This window comes from Acipenser ruthenus, chromosome 4 (assembly GCF_902713425.1).
Source record: "Acipenser ruthenus chromosome 4, fAciRut3.2 maternal haplotype, whole genome shotgun sequence".
Lineage (NCBI taxonomy): Eukaryota > Metazoa > Chordata > Actinopteri > Acipenseriformes > Acipenseridae > Acipenser > Acipenser ruthenus.
The window spans coordinates 19,247,526-19,265,295 of NC_081192.1; the positions used below are offsets into that span (position 1 = coordinate 19,247,526).

General features: G+C 38.5%; 1 protein-coding gene and 1 long non-coding RNA gene across 2 annotated transcripts in view; one reads left to right on the forward strand and one right to left on the reverse strand.

Moving 5' to 3' along the window:
• Positions 1-16,577, reverse strand: part of LOC117400207 (anion exchange protein 2-like) — a 136,610-nt gene extending 120,033 nt beyond the window's left edge. The window contains exon 1 of the mRNA XM_059022162.1: positions 16,510-16,577. The gene's annotated coding sequence lies outside the window, so the exon portion shown is untranslated. The remainder of the gene's footprint in view (positions 1-16,509) is intronic.
• On the forward strand, positions 7,789-8,258 carry LOC117399573 (uncharacterized). Its single transcript, XR_004544112.3, has 2 exons — positions 7,789-7,942; positions 8,028-8,258. It is a non-coding gene; the product is annotated as an uncharacterized LOC117399573 (long non-coding RNA).
• Positions 16,578-17,770: the final 1,193 nt, after the last annotated feature.

A 17,770-nucleotide genomic window follows, 5' to 3' on the forward strand; every position in this document is an offset into this window, starting at 1 on the left:
GACTTACAGAGACTAGGGTGTGTGAACAATGCATCAGCTGCAGAGTCACTTACAATTACGTCTCACCCGAAAGACGGAGCACAAGGAGGTTAACTGACTTGCTCAGGGTCACACAATGAGTCAGTGGTTGAGGTGGGATTTGAACCGGGGACCTCCTGGTTACAAGCCCTTTTCTATAATAAATGTGGAGTACTTCTGTATCATTGCAGGATTAGCTCAGCTCAAATGTACAGACAAACAAGTTGGGACTGCCCATGTGGTTTCCCTTACTATGAGAATAATCAGGGATAATAATGTGTGTGTTCGTATTGAGACCACACAGAGCATCCGTTTCAATTAACAGTAACAAAAAGGTTTAAACCTCCCCATTGAAATCGTTTAAGAATTTTAAAACAACAAGGGGGTGTGATGTACTCCCAATAAATATTTATTTGCTAAGAAATAAATAATAATAATATAGTTAGGCACTAACACTTTAATCTCTTGGGATTTTTCTTCCAGCTCTTAAGAATATACTGTGGGTACAGTGCTGGTGAACTCACCAAATACCTACCATTTTAACTGTGGGCGGTAGGATACATACCTGCAATAACAATGTTTAACACTAGATGTCAATGAGGAAGTTATTTTATCTTCAGTAAGAGTTGTTCTGGAATGTCATGTAATATTCTTTTTTTTTTCTGGAATAGTTTGGAACATGCCTCTTAGCTTGACATACTGGTACAGTATTTACCAGTGTCACACTGTATTGCCTGGGGGGTTATGTAAAGTACCAAGACTGAACTAACATGTTTGTCTACTTACCTGCTGCAATTTATAAAAAAAAAAAAAAAAAAAAAGAAAATTCAATTTCAGGTTTTTTATAGTTGTTAACTTAAAGTAAAAGACAACCCCTTACATTTTTTTCTTTCGAAAATATACTGACAGCTCTAAAATATGTATAATTTAATTGCACACAATGAGTAGCTCACATTGCATAATTAGAGTGGAAACAGGTGCCTCTTGTCCTTTTGTCCAATGTTGATGTTTTCTGTGATTTGTGTCACTCACACATCGATTGTTTGTCACAGTACATTAAACACGTGTGCTCAATTAGTCTTGACTCGCTTGTGAGTTGTGCTTACCTGGTTGTGGTTTTCTCCAACTTTCTCACCTTTTTTGGGTCAGTCAGAATAATGTGCCATTACGTAAACAAATGAGTACAGTAAGTTTTAAATAATAACATATTTGCATTATTGTTAGTTTTTTTTACCCCAAGTTATTCTGTTTTTTGTTGTTCCAGTCAAGTCATTCACTGTTATCTATGGGTTGCTGTATGACTGGGCAGTCTTTCATTTCAGCAGTTTTGTGGGCCCAGTCACTACATTATACAGCTGCATATGGCCCTTGAGAAGGATTATGAGGCCCAATGTTTTATACAATAAGTAGTTGGAAGAATTGAGACAAACATCTTTATTTCCCTTTTTTCACCACATGCAATGACTCCAATCACTTATAGGGGGCCATTATAAAGTCCTTAACATTGGCAGGTCTAAATTGAGAGGAATTGTAGTTCCTCGTGGCAAGTTATCAGCGGGAACAGCCAGACTCTATACAAAGGATCATTTACGTGTTTTCAGGGTATTGACGCAGCAAAAGTAAATCAGCCAAAAAGCACCATTTCACTTTTAATTTGTAGTTCCCAACACTCTTAGGTGAAATTTAGAAAAAAAAGTCAATACCTGTTTGACAGAATTATAATGAATCTTGGTTGTAAATCTCCCTCCAGGCCTGTGAGGGCGCTAAGCAGCAAAAGTAAAGTTCTTTGGACGGGATGGCCTGACAGTTCTTTCCCACGGTTGGGAAGTCGTCCAGCCTGGAAGAAGGCGAGACTCCGTTGCAGGAATGTATTGACCCGGAAGGTAAACGACGTAGCAGCTGCAGCTTGTAGAGACAGCTGCACTCGTTTACCAAGGGGTCATGCGTGATAGCATAAAAGGGGACGGAGAATCGCAATCTACTCCTTCGCATTTGGTTTTTAAAGGTAAACTGAGGACAGTGAGAGACCTCTATAAAAAGAAAGCAGTGTTAGACTTTTTTGTTTGTTTGTCTGTGTGTAATCGTCTTGTTTTGTTACAGACGGCTAACATGATTCCGGAGCTGTCGCCAAGGGCCTGCACCAAAGCCAGAACAGCACTGCACTACTGTCACTATTATAACATGTATCACCCACCATGAGCACTACTGAACTCACCCAGGAATGGTGACCGTGTGTGTATAATTGAGGGGCAGATATGTGTTGGGTTATTATTATTGTTTGGGTCTGCAAACCTGTTATTGTTTATTATTATTATTGTTATCGGTCGCCAGACCTGGATACAAAACAATAAAATAAAGTATTATTTTCCAAACCGGATTCAACCTCTCTGTTTGTTTCATTACCACACTGCATCACCCCTGCACCTGTTCTCACTCAGCAGCCACTTTGCCACAACCTGTCATACAGTAAGAGAAATAAGTCGCCAAAGTAAGGTAAAAATGTCCTTCTCCTTTTTCTCCCAACGTTTTTTTGCAGATTTTTGCAGACCCTACACACTTTTATCCACGCATATGTATATTACAGGACATCCGTATTTAACCCTCATAAGGTAACCTGGGGATAATTCGGTCCCTATGGTGCTTTAGTATCAGTTATTATGTGGATCTAGTGACTTGATTTTTGTTTCCTTTTAGGTAGTTGTCACACACCCATCCTGTTACACTATGCAAAGTATAATCCTAGTCCAGGTAGCCTGGTTGAATTTCCCAAATTGTTTTAGGTTTGGGGTCCGTATGGACCCCAGGCGTAGTGTATGGGCGGGCCCGATCTTCTCACGTGAATATCTCAGCTTCCTGGTTCAATGCTTGTTTGAAAGTACACAATTAGAGCTTTCCAGTGATATATCGTATGTCCTGAACAGGTAAAACTACAGCAAACCAAAACTAAGGCTCATTTGACACTAGTCAGCTCTTAAGTTTCGTTTGTTGCCTCTAGGTTGCTTCAACAGATAGCGTTCCGGTTTCAACGTCATTTAAAAGCACAGGCTTTACACTTTCCATTGATGTCAGGCATGCCCGTATGCGTACTTTCTACCACCCGCTCATTCAGTGCTCCAGTGCTGTAACATGCAGGAAATCAGTAGGTGTGTTCTGTGACTGTGACTCAAACGAAAAGAGCTAGGAACAATATATACCAAACGAAACAAGAGGTTTGGGGCTTTCCAACGATATCTCACATGCCCATGACATGTTCCTAGAATAAACTACAGCGATCCAGAATACAGTGATGTCTTCACTTGCTAGGAGACAGCTGTGCGCATTGGGCGTCTTATCCATTTTGTATAGCATAAACAACACATTATACCAAACGATGGCTAGAAGTAAAGGAAAAGAAAAATAAAGTGTTCATATACACATTTCCATTCATTCATTTACGCCAGTTGTTAGTTATATGTTGTTTTATTGCTGGGGTCCGATTGGACCCCAGGTTACCAGGAAAGTCAGTTTTCCGACATGTCCATATGAGGGTTAATGATAATTAAGTTGTTTTGTCAACATGGAAATATACTAGGAAATGCACTTATTGTGACGTCTATATAATTTCTATTAAATGATTTATTTCTGTTTTAAAATGGAAAATTTGCTTGCAAAAAAAATATCTTTTTTTATATAATATAAATATAAAAAGGGATAGCATGCATGGGATTTGAAAATATAACCTTCAATTTGTAAGCATGTTGTGTTACTGTCAGTGCTACAGGATTAGTTGATTTGAGAAAACAAGCAGTATTTTTAAAGTTGAAGTCAGCCAGCTGAGAATTCTCAGGAATTATTTTTACATTTTGGAGGTTCTTTTTTTTGAGTCATCATCATTCTAAGATTCTGATCTTGATCTCTGAAAAATGTTGGTTTCTTGTCAGTGTAACGCTCAATGTGGTCCCTATTGGCGCAAGGAAGCACGGTTTCCTCTCGATACTGGTTGATGAGAGTAACGCTATTTGTGGTCCCCACTGGACAAAAAGGAACATTAATTTTTTCTGAGAATTAGCTATGTTGAAGTATAGCTTACATATTTAGTAAAAGTAAAACATACATACATAAATACATTAATACATATTGAAATACATGAATACATAAATCAATACATAGACATTTATCTATCTTGATATTTATTTTATTTATTTTTTTACTATCAGATATATACATTGCCATTTAATACTGTATGAAACGAAAATAAATATTCAACAGTTCTTGTTCAAGTGTATATTAGTGAATTTTTGTACATAAAGGCTGTCATGCTTTCATATATTTTTACTTTCAAATTAAAAAATATATTGTAACAACCCAGACAATTGCTTTGTTGCAGGACTTCTTGTCCAGTTTGTCTCATCTGTCTTTTATGTACATGTATTGTAAGGGGAACCGGTCGCGCCGTTAGCGTGGGAAGGTGGAGTGAGTGAATAAGTGGGTCAAATGTGTGTTGCTGTTTTTGGGGGTTGCAGAGCATGGATGTGACTGGTTGATGATGAGCCGGAAAGTAGCAGGAAATGACGGGAGGTTATATAAAAGGGGGTGCATGAGCCTGGGGACTGGACATAGTCCAGCGCTGAACTTGAATGAGATACTGTGGGTGCGACTGAGGGATCGTGTGAGCTGTGACCGGAGAGAGTTTGCAGTGAAAGTGCCAAGACTAAAACGTAGGGTTATTATTTTGGTGCCGTGAATTCCAGCCCCTAACAGGAATTCTCTGTAGTTTCAAATAAAACAAACATTTTGAGAATCCAACACCGTCTCAGAGTACTACTTCCTAAACATGAAAACATTACGATATACTTAATGAACGGATCAAGCTTATTATGATAGTTTGTAAAATAAGACGAAAGCTTGCAATACAATCAGGAAAATACATAATCATTATTTACAAAGTCTTGTTCGACTCGTTACTTGTTAAAAACTGTAACTTTACTTCTATACTACTTGCAAATGTTGTCAAATGGAAGGACAAACTTTGTGGTATGAAAGCTAGAGCGTCTGCATTGCATATGGCAAGCCAAATGATCATTTATAGATATCTCTAAATATTTGAAGATATCTCTAAATATTTAAAGATATCTCTAAATCATTTTAACATATCTAAAATACATTGAGATATCTCAAAATGATTTACAGACATCTTTAAATTGAGCTTTAAATGAGATATCTAAAATGCATTTTTAGATATCTTTAAATCATTTTAAGATATCTCTAAATGTTTTGAGATATCTTGAAATACTTTTCAGATATCTCTAAATCATTTAGAGATATCTCTAAATAATGTCCTGTTCATTTAAAGATATCTCTTAATCATTTAAAGATATCTCTAAATCATTTGAAGATATCTTCAAATAACTTCCTGCTCATTTAGAGATCTCTAAATCATTTAGAGATATCTCGAAATAACTTCCTGTTCATTTAGAGATATCTCTAAAACATTTTAAGATATCTTCAAATAACTTCCTGTTCATTTAAAGATATCTCTAAATCACTTGAAGGTATCTTCACATGAACAGGAAGCTATTTCAAGATATCTGGAAATGACTTCCTGTTAAAATGCTCTATGTTTTCAATGGACTTCCTGTCTATTTAAAGATATCTTCAAATGAACAGGAAGTTATTTAGATATATCTCTAAATGATTTAGAGATATCTCTAAATGAACAGGAAGCTATTTGAAGATATCTTCAAATGATTTGCAGATATCTTTAAATGAACAGGAAGTTATTTGAAGATATCTTCAAATGATTTATAGATATCTTTAAATAATATTTGGATTTGGCTAGCATGGTGCACCAAACGTTCTCCACGGATTCGGATGGCCAGCTGGATGTCTTTGGGCATGATGGTGACTCTCTTGGCGTGAATGGCACACAGGTTGGTGTCCTCAAAGAGCCCGACCAGGTAAGCCTCGCTAGCCTCCTGCAGCGCCATGACAGCGGAGCTCTGGAAGCGCAGGTCGGTCTTGAAATCCTGAGCGATTTCTCTTACCAGCCGCTGGAAGGGCAGCTTGCGGATCAGCAACTCGGTGGATTTCTGATAGCGGCGGATCTCCCTGAGAGCCACAGTCCCGGGCCTATAATGGTGAGGTTTCTTCACACTGCCGGTAGCAGGGGCACTCTTTCGGGCAGCCTTAGTAGCGAGCTGCTTCCTGGGCGCCTTTCCTCCGGTAGACTACCTATGGACTAAGATCAAATGATGTGCTTACTTTTAAAATCCCTAAATTGAGGTCCAATATGGGCCAGCGTGCCTTTGTACATCAAGCATCTCATCTTTGGAATGATTTTTTTTTTTTTTTTTTTTTAAATTCAGGTTCTTGTGTGTTTGGGATTACATTGTCCCAGTTTATGATGAATTTCTTTATGTTTAGGGGTTAATATGAATAACCGTGAAATGCAGTTTGTTTCATACAAATGCAATTAGAATAGTAGTTACTTTTTAGTAGTATAGTTATCTGAGTCTTTTCATATTAAAAAGCATTATATACAGACTATAGCTTTTGATACTAAACTGGGAACTTGTTTTAAATCAAAATTGTGGCGGTGCCTTACTTATTAAAGTAAATCAATGATTTAGGAGGCTGTGTGGTCCAGTGATTAAAGAAAAGGGCGTGTATCCAGGAAGTCTCCGGTTCAAATCCCACCTTAGCCGCTGACTCATTGTGTGACCCTGAGCAAGTCACTTAACCTCCTTGTGCTCCATTTTTCGGGTGAGACGTAGTTGTAAGTGACTCTGCAGCTGATGCATAGTTCACACACCCTAGTGTCTAAGTCGCCTTGGATAAAGGCGTCTGCTAAATAAACAAATAATAATTTAATTCAGGTTAAAGTGCCGAGGAAGGTGCTCTTCTCTGTCAAAATACATGTTGCAAGAATTATATATATTATTCAGAAATGAAAAATAAGAAACAAAAACTGAAAATGCATATGAATGCAAAATATTATGACAATAGGGGGTACCCCCTCAGCCCTTGATAAACAGCATGATTGAGGCACATTGGAGTCAGTCATCCCTTAGACTCACTTCTCTCTATCACCCATCTGATTCATTACTCATTTAACAACTCATTACCAAGCTGCTATTTAAAGCTGCAGTGTCCACAATCATTTTCAAGTACTATGTTTATGGGTTTTCATTTTAACGAGCGGCCCAAATACCTTTACAAAAATCACTTCCTTTTAGAGTAACATATTTGTTGTGAGCCAACTTATTAAAATATCATGAAACCTATTAAGTGTGCACCAGGCTATAGGGAGTTTGGTACTTCATGCAATGACTTTCAGTTTGTTTTCAATCACAATACTGATCACTATGTAGTAGAGCCTGACTTTTACAGAGTGGTTAAGGTGCTTGTTTGTGGTGTGTGTGGTTGCCAGTTTGCACACTCCCATTATTTATCTTCATGCGTCTATAAGCATGATAAATTTTATCTGAATAATCAAAGCATCGCAACATGAATTCTTCCAGTTTGCCCTCTGTGCGCTTTTATTAGAAATGCCTTTTCTAGTTTGTTTACATTCCCCAAGGGTAGTTCTAGCTACAAGGACATAGTAAAGACCTTGCCCTTCAACATGCTTTTTACATTATGAACAGTCTTTTACCACGGCACCCATAGAAGCTTATTGAAAGATAAACTCTGTCCTAGCTCAGGAAGTACAATTAAAAAGGTGATTGTCTTTTTTCCATGTGATGCTTTTGGTTTGCTATTAATATTTACCAGGTTATGATAAAGTTAATTTAATGTTGGGGGATTTATAGTACATGTAGATGTTGCTCCAAAAAAAAAAAAAAAGTGTGTAATCTGATTCTGAGACTTTTCAAGGAGACTAAAAGTTCAACCTCCTAATGATAAGGATAACAGCAAAGAATACTGGGACCAAATCTTGTGAGAGGTAGGAAATGGATTTTAAAACATTAGTAAGAAAGTCTCTGAGGTAATATGAAAGATGGCTAACTAACTGTATGTGTGTGTTTCAGACAATCTGAAGTTTCCTCAACACACTGTATGAGATGGGCTTCACAGAGACTCAGATACAGGCCGGACACTACAGCATCCCTGTGGTGGCCAAGTGATGAGCAACCAACTCCGAGATATTCTTGACACAGTGCAGTCATTACATCAGTGACACTTCCAGTCCAGAATGTTATTCCAACCATGCCCTTTCAGAGCCTTGATTAATGTATTGGAATGAACTGAAAGGACCAAAAGTGAGTACCACTGATTTTCTGATTCATAAGGTAAAACTGACTTTGGGTTTGATTGTATAAACCTGTTGTGTAGCTGGCTAGGAAAAGCCAAACTTGGATTTAATGTAACTTCATTTTATTTATTTATTTATTTATTTATTTACTTACAGTACAGGGAAACCCTGCTGGATTGCATCAACCAATTATATTTAAGGTTATCCAGGGAAAACCATGTAAAATGCAATTAAAAAGAATCATTAGCCTGTGAAATATTCTGGCAAGGGCATTGGTTGATCTAATCAACCAAATACTTTCATACAAGATTTTTTGATTAGGTGTTTTTCAAACAATAGATGAACCATATAAATGCCCAGCAAATTGCATTGCTACTGCAGGAAACACATGGATAATACAGCAGTGTACAAATGTATTAGAACACCTTAAGATTTGTCATGATATCCCTTTATATACGCACTTGCATAAAAAACCGCTGGGTGAGAATTTCAATTTTCGGTCAGTAATCCATGATGTAGAAACAATAGGTACTAGGTGTGAAAATGTTAAACCACATTGTGCTTTAATTAGGCATCTTACACAGCTGCTAAAAAGTCTCATGCATGTAACAATGCATGGCGTTGTGTTCCTTTTCTCTTACCATTTTAAATGAATTGCATATGTGACCTACGGAAGTCCTCAATTAAATTAGACAATCGCTCATTTTGACAATTTTCCAAGATTTTCAGTTACAGTGGTTTGATTTCATATGTACACGAAATCAAAACAGAAGCAATGGGGTGTTCTAATACATGTTCATACTACTGTACATCCTTGCCGTTGCCCATTTAGAGATGTCAGTTCACTTTGACTCTTATCCAGTCCTTCAAACACAAAGGCGACAGTTTGGGCTTCAGGGATGAGGGGAATTTAACTATTTTAACTGTGTATTATACAGGGTTGCAAGCATGGTCCAGATAAATGCTTTGTTTTTTGTGGCTGGAATCTTTTTTTTTTTATTTTACCAGCTGTAATTGATTACACTATGTAACACAATTTTTGTTCCTGGGTAGTAAGTGTTATTTCCTAATTGCTTATGCCTCAAAAGTATAGATAATGGCTATTATTCCCCACAAACTTTGCTTTTGTGACCAGGACAGTGATATTTTGAAATTTACCTATTTCCAATGAGAAAACGGGTGAATGTGTGTCTTTTCGTTCACAGTCAGAAAAAAACAAACATATGAATCCAAATTAACATGTATTTATACTAAAGGAATACAAAAATGACTACAAAAGAGAGTTAGAAGGGAGTAGTTTTTCGATTTTAGTTTTTCGATTATACTGTAAATCACTTTCACGAATCAGCCCCCAAATGTAGTTTCCCATCATGTTCTCGTTATACTGTCCTTGGTAGTGGCGTTCAAAGTCCAGTATATCCTGGTGGAAGCGCTCGCCTTGCTCCTCCGAGTACGCTCCCATGTTCTCCTTGAATTTATCAAGATGAGCATCAAGGATATGGACTTTGAGGGACATCCTACAGCCCATTGTGCCATAGTTCTTCACCAGAGTCTCAACCAGCTCCACATAGTTTTCGGCCTCGTGATTGCAGAGGAAGCCCTGAACCACTGCGACAAAGCTGTTCCAAGCCGCTTTCTCCTTACTAGTGAGCTTCTTGGGGAATTCATTGCACTCCAGGATCTTCTTTATCTGTGGTCCGACGAAGACACCGGCTTTGACCTTTGCCTCAGACAGCTTAGGGAAGAAGTCTTGAAGGTACTTGAAAGCTGCCGACTCCTTTTCTAGAGCTCTGACAAATTGTTTCATAAGGCCCAATTTGATGTGCAGTGGCGGCATCAGCACCTTCTGGGGGTCCACCAGTGGCTCCCACTTGACGTTGTTCCTCCCCACAGAGAACTCGGTCCGCTGTGGCCAGTCCCGCCTGTGGTAGTGCGCCTTGGTGTCCCTGCTGTCCCAAAGGCAAAGATAGCAGGGAAACTTGGTAAAACCGCCTTGGAGACCCATCAGGAATGCCACCATTTTGAAGTCTCCTATGACCTCCCAGCCGTACTCATCATACTTCAAGGCATCCAGCAAGGTCTTGATGCTGTTGTAATCCTCTTTGAGGTGCACCGAGTGAGCCAGGGGAAGAGACGGGTACTTGTTACCATTATGGAGCAGCACGGCTTTGAGGCTCCTGGATGAGCTGTCAATGAAGAGGCGCCACTCATTCTGGTTACAGGCGATTCCGATTGCCTCGAACAGACTGGTCACATTGTGGCAGAAGCAGAGCCCATCTTGACGGGTGAAGAAGCTGGAAAAAGGTTGGTGATGCTTCCTCTGATCTGCGACTTGCACACTTTCATCCAACAAGTTCCATTGCTTGAGCTTAGACGTCAAAAGCTCGGCATTGGACTTGGTGAGACCAAGATCTCTAATCAAGTCGTTGAGGTCTTTTTGGTTGGGGGTAGTATGGGTTTCTCTCCTCAGCTCCACCTCTGAAATTGTCATCTGGATCTACAACGTCTTCCTTGCTCTCTGACTTGCTGCTCTCTTCTAAAGACGGCTGCTCTCTCTCCGGAGGAGTGGGTACGGGGAGCTCATGGCAGTGTGGCACCGGGGCGATGGATGAAGGAAGGTCTGGATGCGTGATAGCAGGTGCATTCTTGCCAGTCCGACGTTTGGAAGGGTCCACCGTGCAGAAGTAGCAGTTGCTTGAGTGGTCAGTGAGTTCCCGCCAAATTCTTGGGACAGCAAATTTCATGGCTCTCTTTTCCCCTCTGTACCATCCTACAAAAATACATTTATTTCACCCATGTATAATGTGTAAGAGATTCTCGCAACATTTCATACATGATATTTTTTCAATAACATTTAAAATTGTAAAACATTTTAAAATTAAAAACTTTTACAATTTTAAAAATTAACAAATTTTATAACATAAAATTCCGAGCAACAATTGTCCATCTTACCTTCCAGAGAAAATCGACCCCAGATTGAACAGAAGGATAGTGCGAATGGTAGAAAAAGAACCAAGGATAACTGCCAAAGAGATACAAGCTGAACTCCAAGGTGAAGGTACGTCAGTTTCTGATCGCACCATCCATTGCTTTTTGAGCGAAAGTGGGCTCCATGGAAGAAGACTCCACTTTTGAAAGAAACATAAAAAAGCCAGACTGGAATTTGCCAAAATGCATATTGACAAGCCACAATCCTTCTGGGAGAATGTCCTTTGGACAGATGAGTCAAAACTGGAGCTTTTTGGCAAGTCACATCAGCTCTATGTTCACAGATGAAAAAATGAAGCTTTCAAAGAAAAGAACACCATACCTACAGTGAAACATGGAGGAGGCTTGGTTATGTTTTGGGGCTGCTTTGCTGCGCCTGGCACAGGGTGCCTTGAATCTGTGCAGGGCACAATGAAATCTCAAGACTATCAAGGCATTCTGGAGCGAAACGTACTGCCCAGTGTCAGAAAGCTCTGTCTCAGTTGCAGGTCATGGGTCCTCCAACAGGATAATGGCCCAAAACACACAGCTAAAAGCACCCAAGAATGGATAAGAACAAAACATTGGACTATTCTGAAGTGGCCTTCTACGAGTCCTGATCCCTATCGAACATCTATGGAAAGAGCTGAAACTTGCAGTCTGGAGAAGGCACCCATCAAACCTGAGACAGCTAGAGCAGTTTGCTCAGGAAGAGTGGGCCAAACTACCTGTTAACAGGTGCAGAAGCCTCATTGAGAGCTACAGAAAACGTTTGATTGCAGTGATTGCCTCTAAAGGTTGTGCAACAAAATATTAGGTTAGCGGTCCCATCATTTTTGTCCATGCCATTTTCATTTGTTTTATTATTTACAATATTATGTTGAATAAAAAATCAAAAGCAAAGTCTGATTTCTATTAAATATGGAATAAACAATGGTGGATGCCAATTACTTTTGTCAGTTTCAAGTTATTTCAGAGAAAATTGTGCATTCTTCGTTTTTTGTGGAGGGGTACCAACAAATTTGAGCACGTCTGTATTTTTTATTTTATATATATATATATATATATATATATATATATATATAGTTAAAGCACATGTTTCACTAGTTAAACAGGAGAAGTATGCAAGGTAGTGATAATTATTATAAAAAGAAAACTGATAAATGAATGCACCTCAAGATTGTATTTTGTCTTATTTTTTTTCTAATATTTTATTTTGATAAAGTAATAATTATCTTCCTATTACGAGTTCATTTTTTAGCGTGGGTGAAACCAGGGTTAACATTATAACAAAACCGGAGCTGGCATTCTCCACGACAGATTCAATTAGCATTTTATAGACACTGAATAAAACGTGATATCCTGTTAGGTCATTGCCTGTTAGCTTAAAAAAAAATCAATGTTTTTATAGTTATTTAATTTTACTTTTGGTCGATAAAATAAACTTCATACCTTGAAATTGTATCCACGTTGTGATTTGAGACAGTATTTGTACTCAACTCTCCAATAAGATTTGGATTGTGGGCCTTGAGCGTATCTACATGGGGCGGTACAAACCTCAGTCATCTACAAATCAGGAAGCTCTTTTAGCAATGGTTTCCAGCTTTATGAAAGAGACAAAAACTTATACCGGTAATTATGTACATGTTCATTCAGGGTCGGTCATATAAACTGCAGCGTAAAGCATCAGAAAAATGCTACTGCATAAAAAAACTAGTAGCAAAATGGTACCAAAATGAACTTTCAAATCGAGCCTGTATTTAGAGAAAATGCCAAATGTTCAGTGTAAAGCATGACATAATCATGTTTTGTGATAGAAAAAGTTTCTGTTCTGGGTCATGTATATATCCTTACTTTTTTTTTATTCTTTGTCTTCCAGGTTGCTACAGGCCAGAGGTCAAACATGTAAACTTGGGAAGCAGCCTTCTCAGCCACTAGGGACAGCAATCTCTGCATCAACCCTCCGAAAAACCAAGAAATGCAGAGCAGTGCAAACACGTCCCAAAAGGCAGGCACAGCCAGGGAGGGAGCATGGGACACAGAAAACCAAGGTAAACAAGCATGGCAGTAAAATGCATCCCCTGCCCCAGCTGCAAATTCAAAATTAAAGCTATCAGTGTGACAGAAAGCTGATCACCATGACTTGCTGCATATCAACAGTATGCACAGAATAGAATAAGAAATGGCAGCAGCATCAAGACAGTACACTTTGAGTTATTGTCTTAATGTTAGGTACACACTGACATTTCATTACAAGTGTTGGGCAATAAAAATGAAAACTTTCACTGCTGTATTGTTTTTCTAAAATAGAATACAAAATTGAAGTAGTTCAAAACTACAGATAAACAGCCCATACTCTTGATATAAGGGCTCAAACACGCACCGAGACAGACATCAATCGTCTCTGAAAATAAGTTTTCATAATTACATTTTATTGAGCAATTCTTGCATGTTAATGTATTGTTTTTTTTAATAGGCTACTCTGTTCTGTATAAATTATTACTGTATTAATAAGGTCAAACTTTTTTTTTTTTTTTAAATCCAAAACATAAAATGTTCTGCTTTGGGCAGTGGGCATTATTCAATTTGACTATTACCTTCAACATAATTTGGATCATATACTGGCTGCTGCATGTGTCTCCGTTAATTAAAACAAAGCCATGCAGTCCAGCAAGTTTTCAAAATTGTATTTGATTTGTTTTGGTTTTATTACATAAATGTTACTTAAGATAAGAACCTTTTCCAGCATTTGAGGCAGGAGGTCCATCATGGTGGCAAACTGGTTAGGATCCTTTCTGCTCCCTCTTGTTTAGCGATGCAGGGCCAGCGAGTCCCACTTCTGCTGACACCACGTGTGAGAGGGTGTGTGGGTAGTTCACTGAGAGACACAGGAGTCAGAGGATTTCTTTGAAAACACTGCACAGGCGCACAAGCTTTATTTCTCCACAAGGGGGCACCCTTGGGCCATGGCTGCAATACCGACAACGGTAAATATGCTTCCATTCACTGTTCAAAGGTGGTTTACCCACAACGGTATTAGGGTTTCACAGTTCTTAGCTCACGCACTGGTGCTACAAAATAGTCAAAACAAAAGAGAAATAAAATACTTAAAACTACAAATAAAAGTGCTGCTGTAAGCAGGGTCTCACTACTTCTGCTAGTCTGTGAGGCATGAGATTTTAGTGACCGTCTCCTATTCTCTCACCACTTTAAAGGGGTTGTGCAGATTCCCCCTGAGCTAACAGAATTCATGTCTCAGGGACTATCTTCCAGTATGGGTAGGTAAACAAAACCAAATTGAGCGGCTGTCTTCTTCAGCCGTCTTTGCTGCCTTTTCTTATTCTATATGACCGCATGCTGCTTTATCGTGCACAGGCAGCCTTTTCTTTTACTGCGTCTGTACACGGCTCTCCAGCCAGAGCTTTCGTTGTCTTTTACATCAACAAAGTTACCACCCAAAACCTACCTTTAAAAGCCTAGTGAAATCTCAACTCATTCTCAATTCGATTTCACATACTGAAAAAACTCACTTTGAAACAGCTACAAAAAACCTTTGTAGCACTCAGGGAACAGACTTATTCAAAAACATTCCTAAAAAAACATTTAAAAAGATTTCCTGAAACAGAAAAACAGATCATACCATTCATCACAAAATTCAATACTCAGTTTAGCGGTAAATAAAAAAAAAAAAAAAATAAAAAAAAAAAAGCAAAGAATTTTCAAACCAAACTAGAAACATGCACCCTACCGGGATTTAAGATCATGTCGGCCTATAGGAGGAAAAAAAAACTAAAACACTACTTGGTTCACAGCAAATGCTCCAGTAAAAACAACAAACAGCCCTAAATACTTTAAGCAACTGAAATACATAAAAAAGTCCTTCTAATAATATAACACACAGCATTAAATAAAAAGTTAACCACAACAGCAAAAAATGTATCTTTGCAATCCAGTGTACAACCTGTAACATAATATACATTAGAGAAACAAAACCCCCATTCACAATCAGGCTAGCACACCATCTTTACAGCATCAGATGATATTTAGAAGCATATGCCTAGAACATTGCCTAGACTCCATACAAATAACAGGACTACAAACTAATAATTGGACAGACCAACTCAGAAAAATCAGAAAGGAGGTGCATAGCCAAATTAAGCACACTGACACCACTAGGATTAAATGAAAGAAACCTGCCTTGGAGATTAACAATATTTGTGTAGGTAAATGGAGAGCTTTTATCTTTTCTTTTTTTATATCCATATTTATACAACCTTAAACACCAACCAAAACCTACTTAAATAGAAATATGGGGAAATACACAATCAAATGTGAACTGGCCAGTGCCACTCCAAGGAAAACATTCCTTTTAGAAAAACTTCTAATAACCCTAACCCTTTTAGGAGTGATACATTATTTCTACATCTCACAACGTGCTCCTGCAACTCTCAACAATGTACCATATCCACTTAGAAGAAGGATACCTCTGTTTCCCAAGTCAGACAAGGATGTGCTTGGTATGGAAATAAAGGGAAGCTTAATCACATGCAAGGATAAAGATATGTTCATTTTAAGCAGGCTGGGGTGCATTTGCACCCCTTGCTGCTGACAAAAGGAGGGTGACCATACTTTTGGGCACCACTGTACAGGATTAAATAGTATTTAAAAATATATGCAATATAAAAGTTTGAAGTATAACTTTGTGCTCAGCCCATTTGAATCATGCTAATAGAGTAATTTAGTAATTTCTACATTTATTGTTATTTTATTTCTTAGACACCCTTATCCTTATCCAGGGCAACTTAAAATTGTTACAAGATATCACATTATTTTTACATACAATTACCCATTTATACAGTTTGGGTTTTACTGGAGCAATCTAGGTAAAGTACCTTGCTCAGGGGTAGCAGCAGTGTCCCCCACCCAGGATTTAACCCACGACCCTCCGGTCAAGAATCCAGAGCCCTAACCACTACTCCACACTGCTGCCCTATTTATGTATGTTTATATGTGTTGGGTGCCTGCTTCTAATCAAGTTGAGAGTATGTCTTGCATACAAGTGTCATGTATATGTAAGGGTCACGTGCGGCTCAGTCATGCATGCAGTACACAAGGTCAAATTATAACTGAAGCCAGGCAGGATTAATGTGTCAGGATTGGCAGAGGGTGAGGCTCAGAGACAGTTTAAAGTTCAAAATAAAGCTTTTTAAGAAACAAAAATACAAAATAAACAGTCACAAGGGCCAAACAAAAAGGTTTCAAACACAAAATAAACACAAAACAAAACTTACAAATGAAGTTTCCACACTGGGTGTTGCCTTCACTGGACCAAAACCAACACAATAGCACACACAGACAAACACTTCTTCTCCTTCCAGAACTCTCTCTCTAACTGGGAGGCTGAGGCCTCCTTTTATGCCAGGTGGCTGATACCTTAATTGAATAATTAATTCATTGATTGCTCCCACCTGAAGCAATCAATCTGGGCAGGGAGGAGAATTTAACTCCTTCCCTGCCAGTATTTCTAAGGGCAGAGCCCTGGTCTGCCACAGTCCTATATCTAAAATATGTAGTTTTTATTACTGCTTTTATTATCTATGCTTCAGGTAAGATGTTATTCTTTTTAATATGAAACATTTTCTGTAATCATACAGCAAATAGATATATAACCAAGGCAACAAATACGATTACACAAACCCATTTTCCAGAACATGATTAAAGAAACAATTAAATTCAGTGTTTTGATGCCTCATTACAGTTACCAAGGAGAGCAAACAATGATGATCCAGTGTGGTGACTTTTGATGTGATTATGAATTGTGTAATTAACTAAATGTTGCTCATGAATGTAAAAATATTTTTCTGTCTATCGTATACAGACAGATATATATAGATTTGTATGGCTCTCAATATTGATTTGGGAATTTGTACATTTTTAGTCAAGATCTCCCCTTGTCATCACCCTGAAATCCCTGGTGTTGCACTTAACTGAACCTGCAAGATACAGTCCATTCAATCCTAATTTTTCTAAAAGAAAAAAAAAAGTTAATTGGATACTTTATGCAATATACATTTCCCTCACACAATCTGCTGGTATTGTGTTGACCAACTTCATCACTAGTTCATCACACGCTTGCACCCCAGCTGAGATCACTCTGGCGTTGCTTTAGTATTTTCAGATCTAGATCACGCACAGCGGGGAGGAAAGGAATGGCATTTAACTCAGTGATGGGTGACTGGCTGCTTCCCAGGGGGACGGACATTCAGGAGCCTTTCAATTTTACATTGTCGAAAGAGAAGGCCTGGGAGCTGACTGACAAGCAGCCGTGGAAAGGCATTTTTGTTCCATTCGTTTCCCACACATGCAAAATGAGCCAAATATTTCATACTGTCTATGTAATGCACAGATTGTTGCACCAGCACAGACCATGGCTACGCCCCAGGCCTTCTACACAATACTTCGAGGCTGCATCTATGACAACCACTCATTTAGATATAACTTGCAACACTAACCAGGCTGGGAGTAGCCTCTCCTACAGATATATTTCAGGCA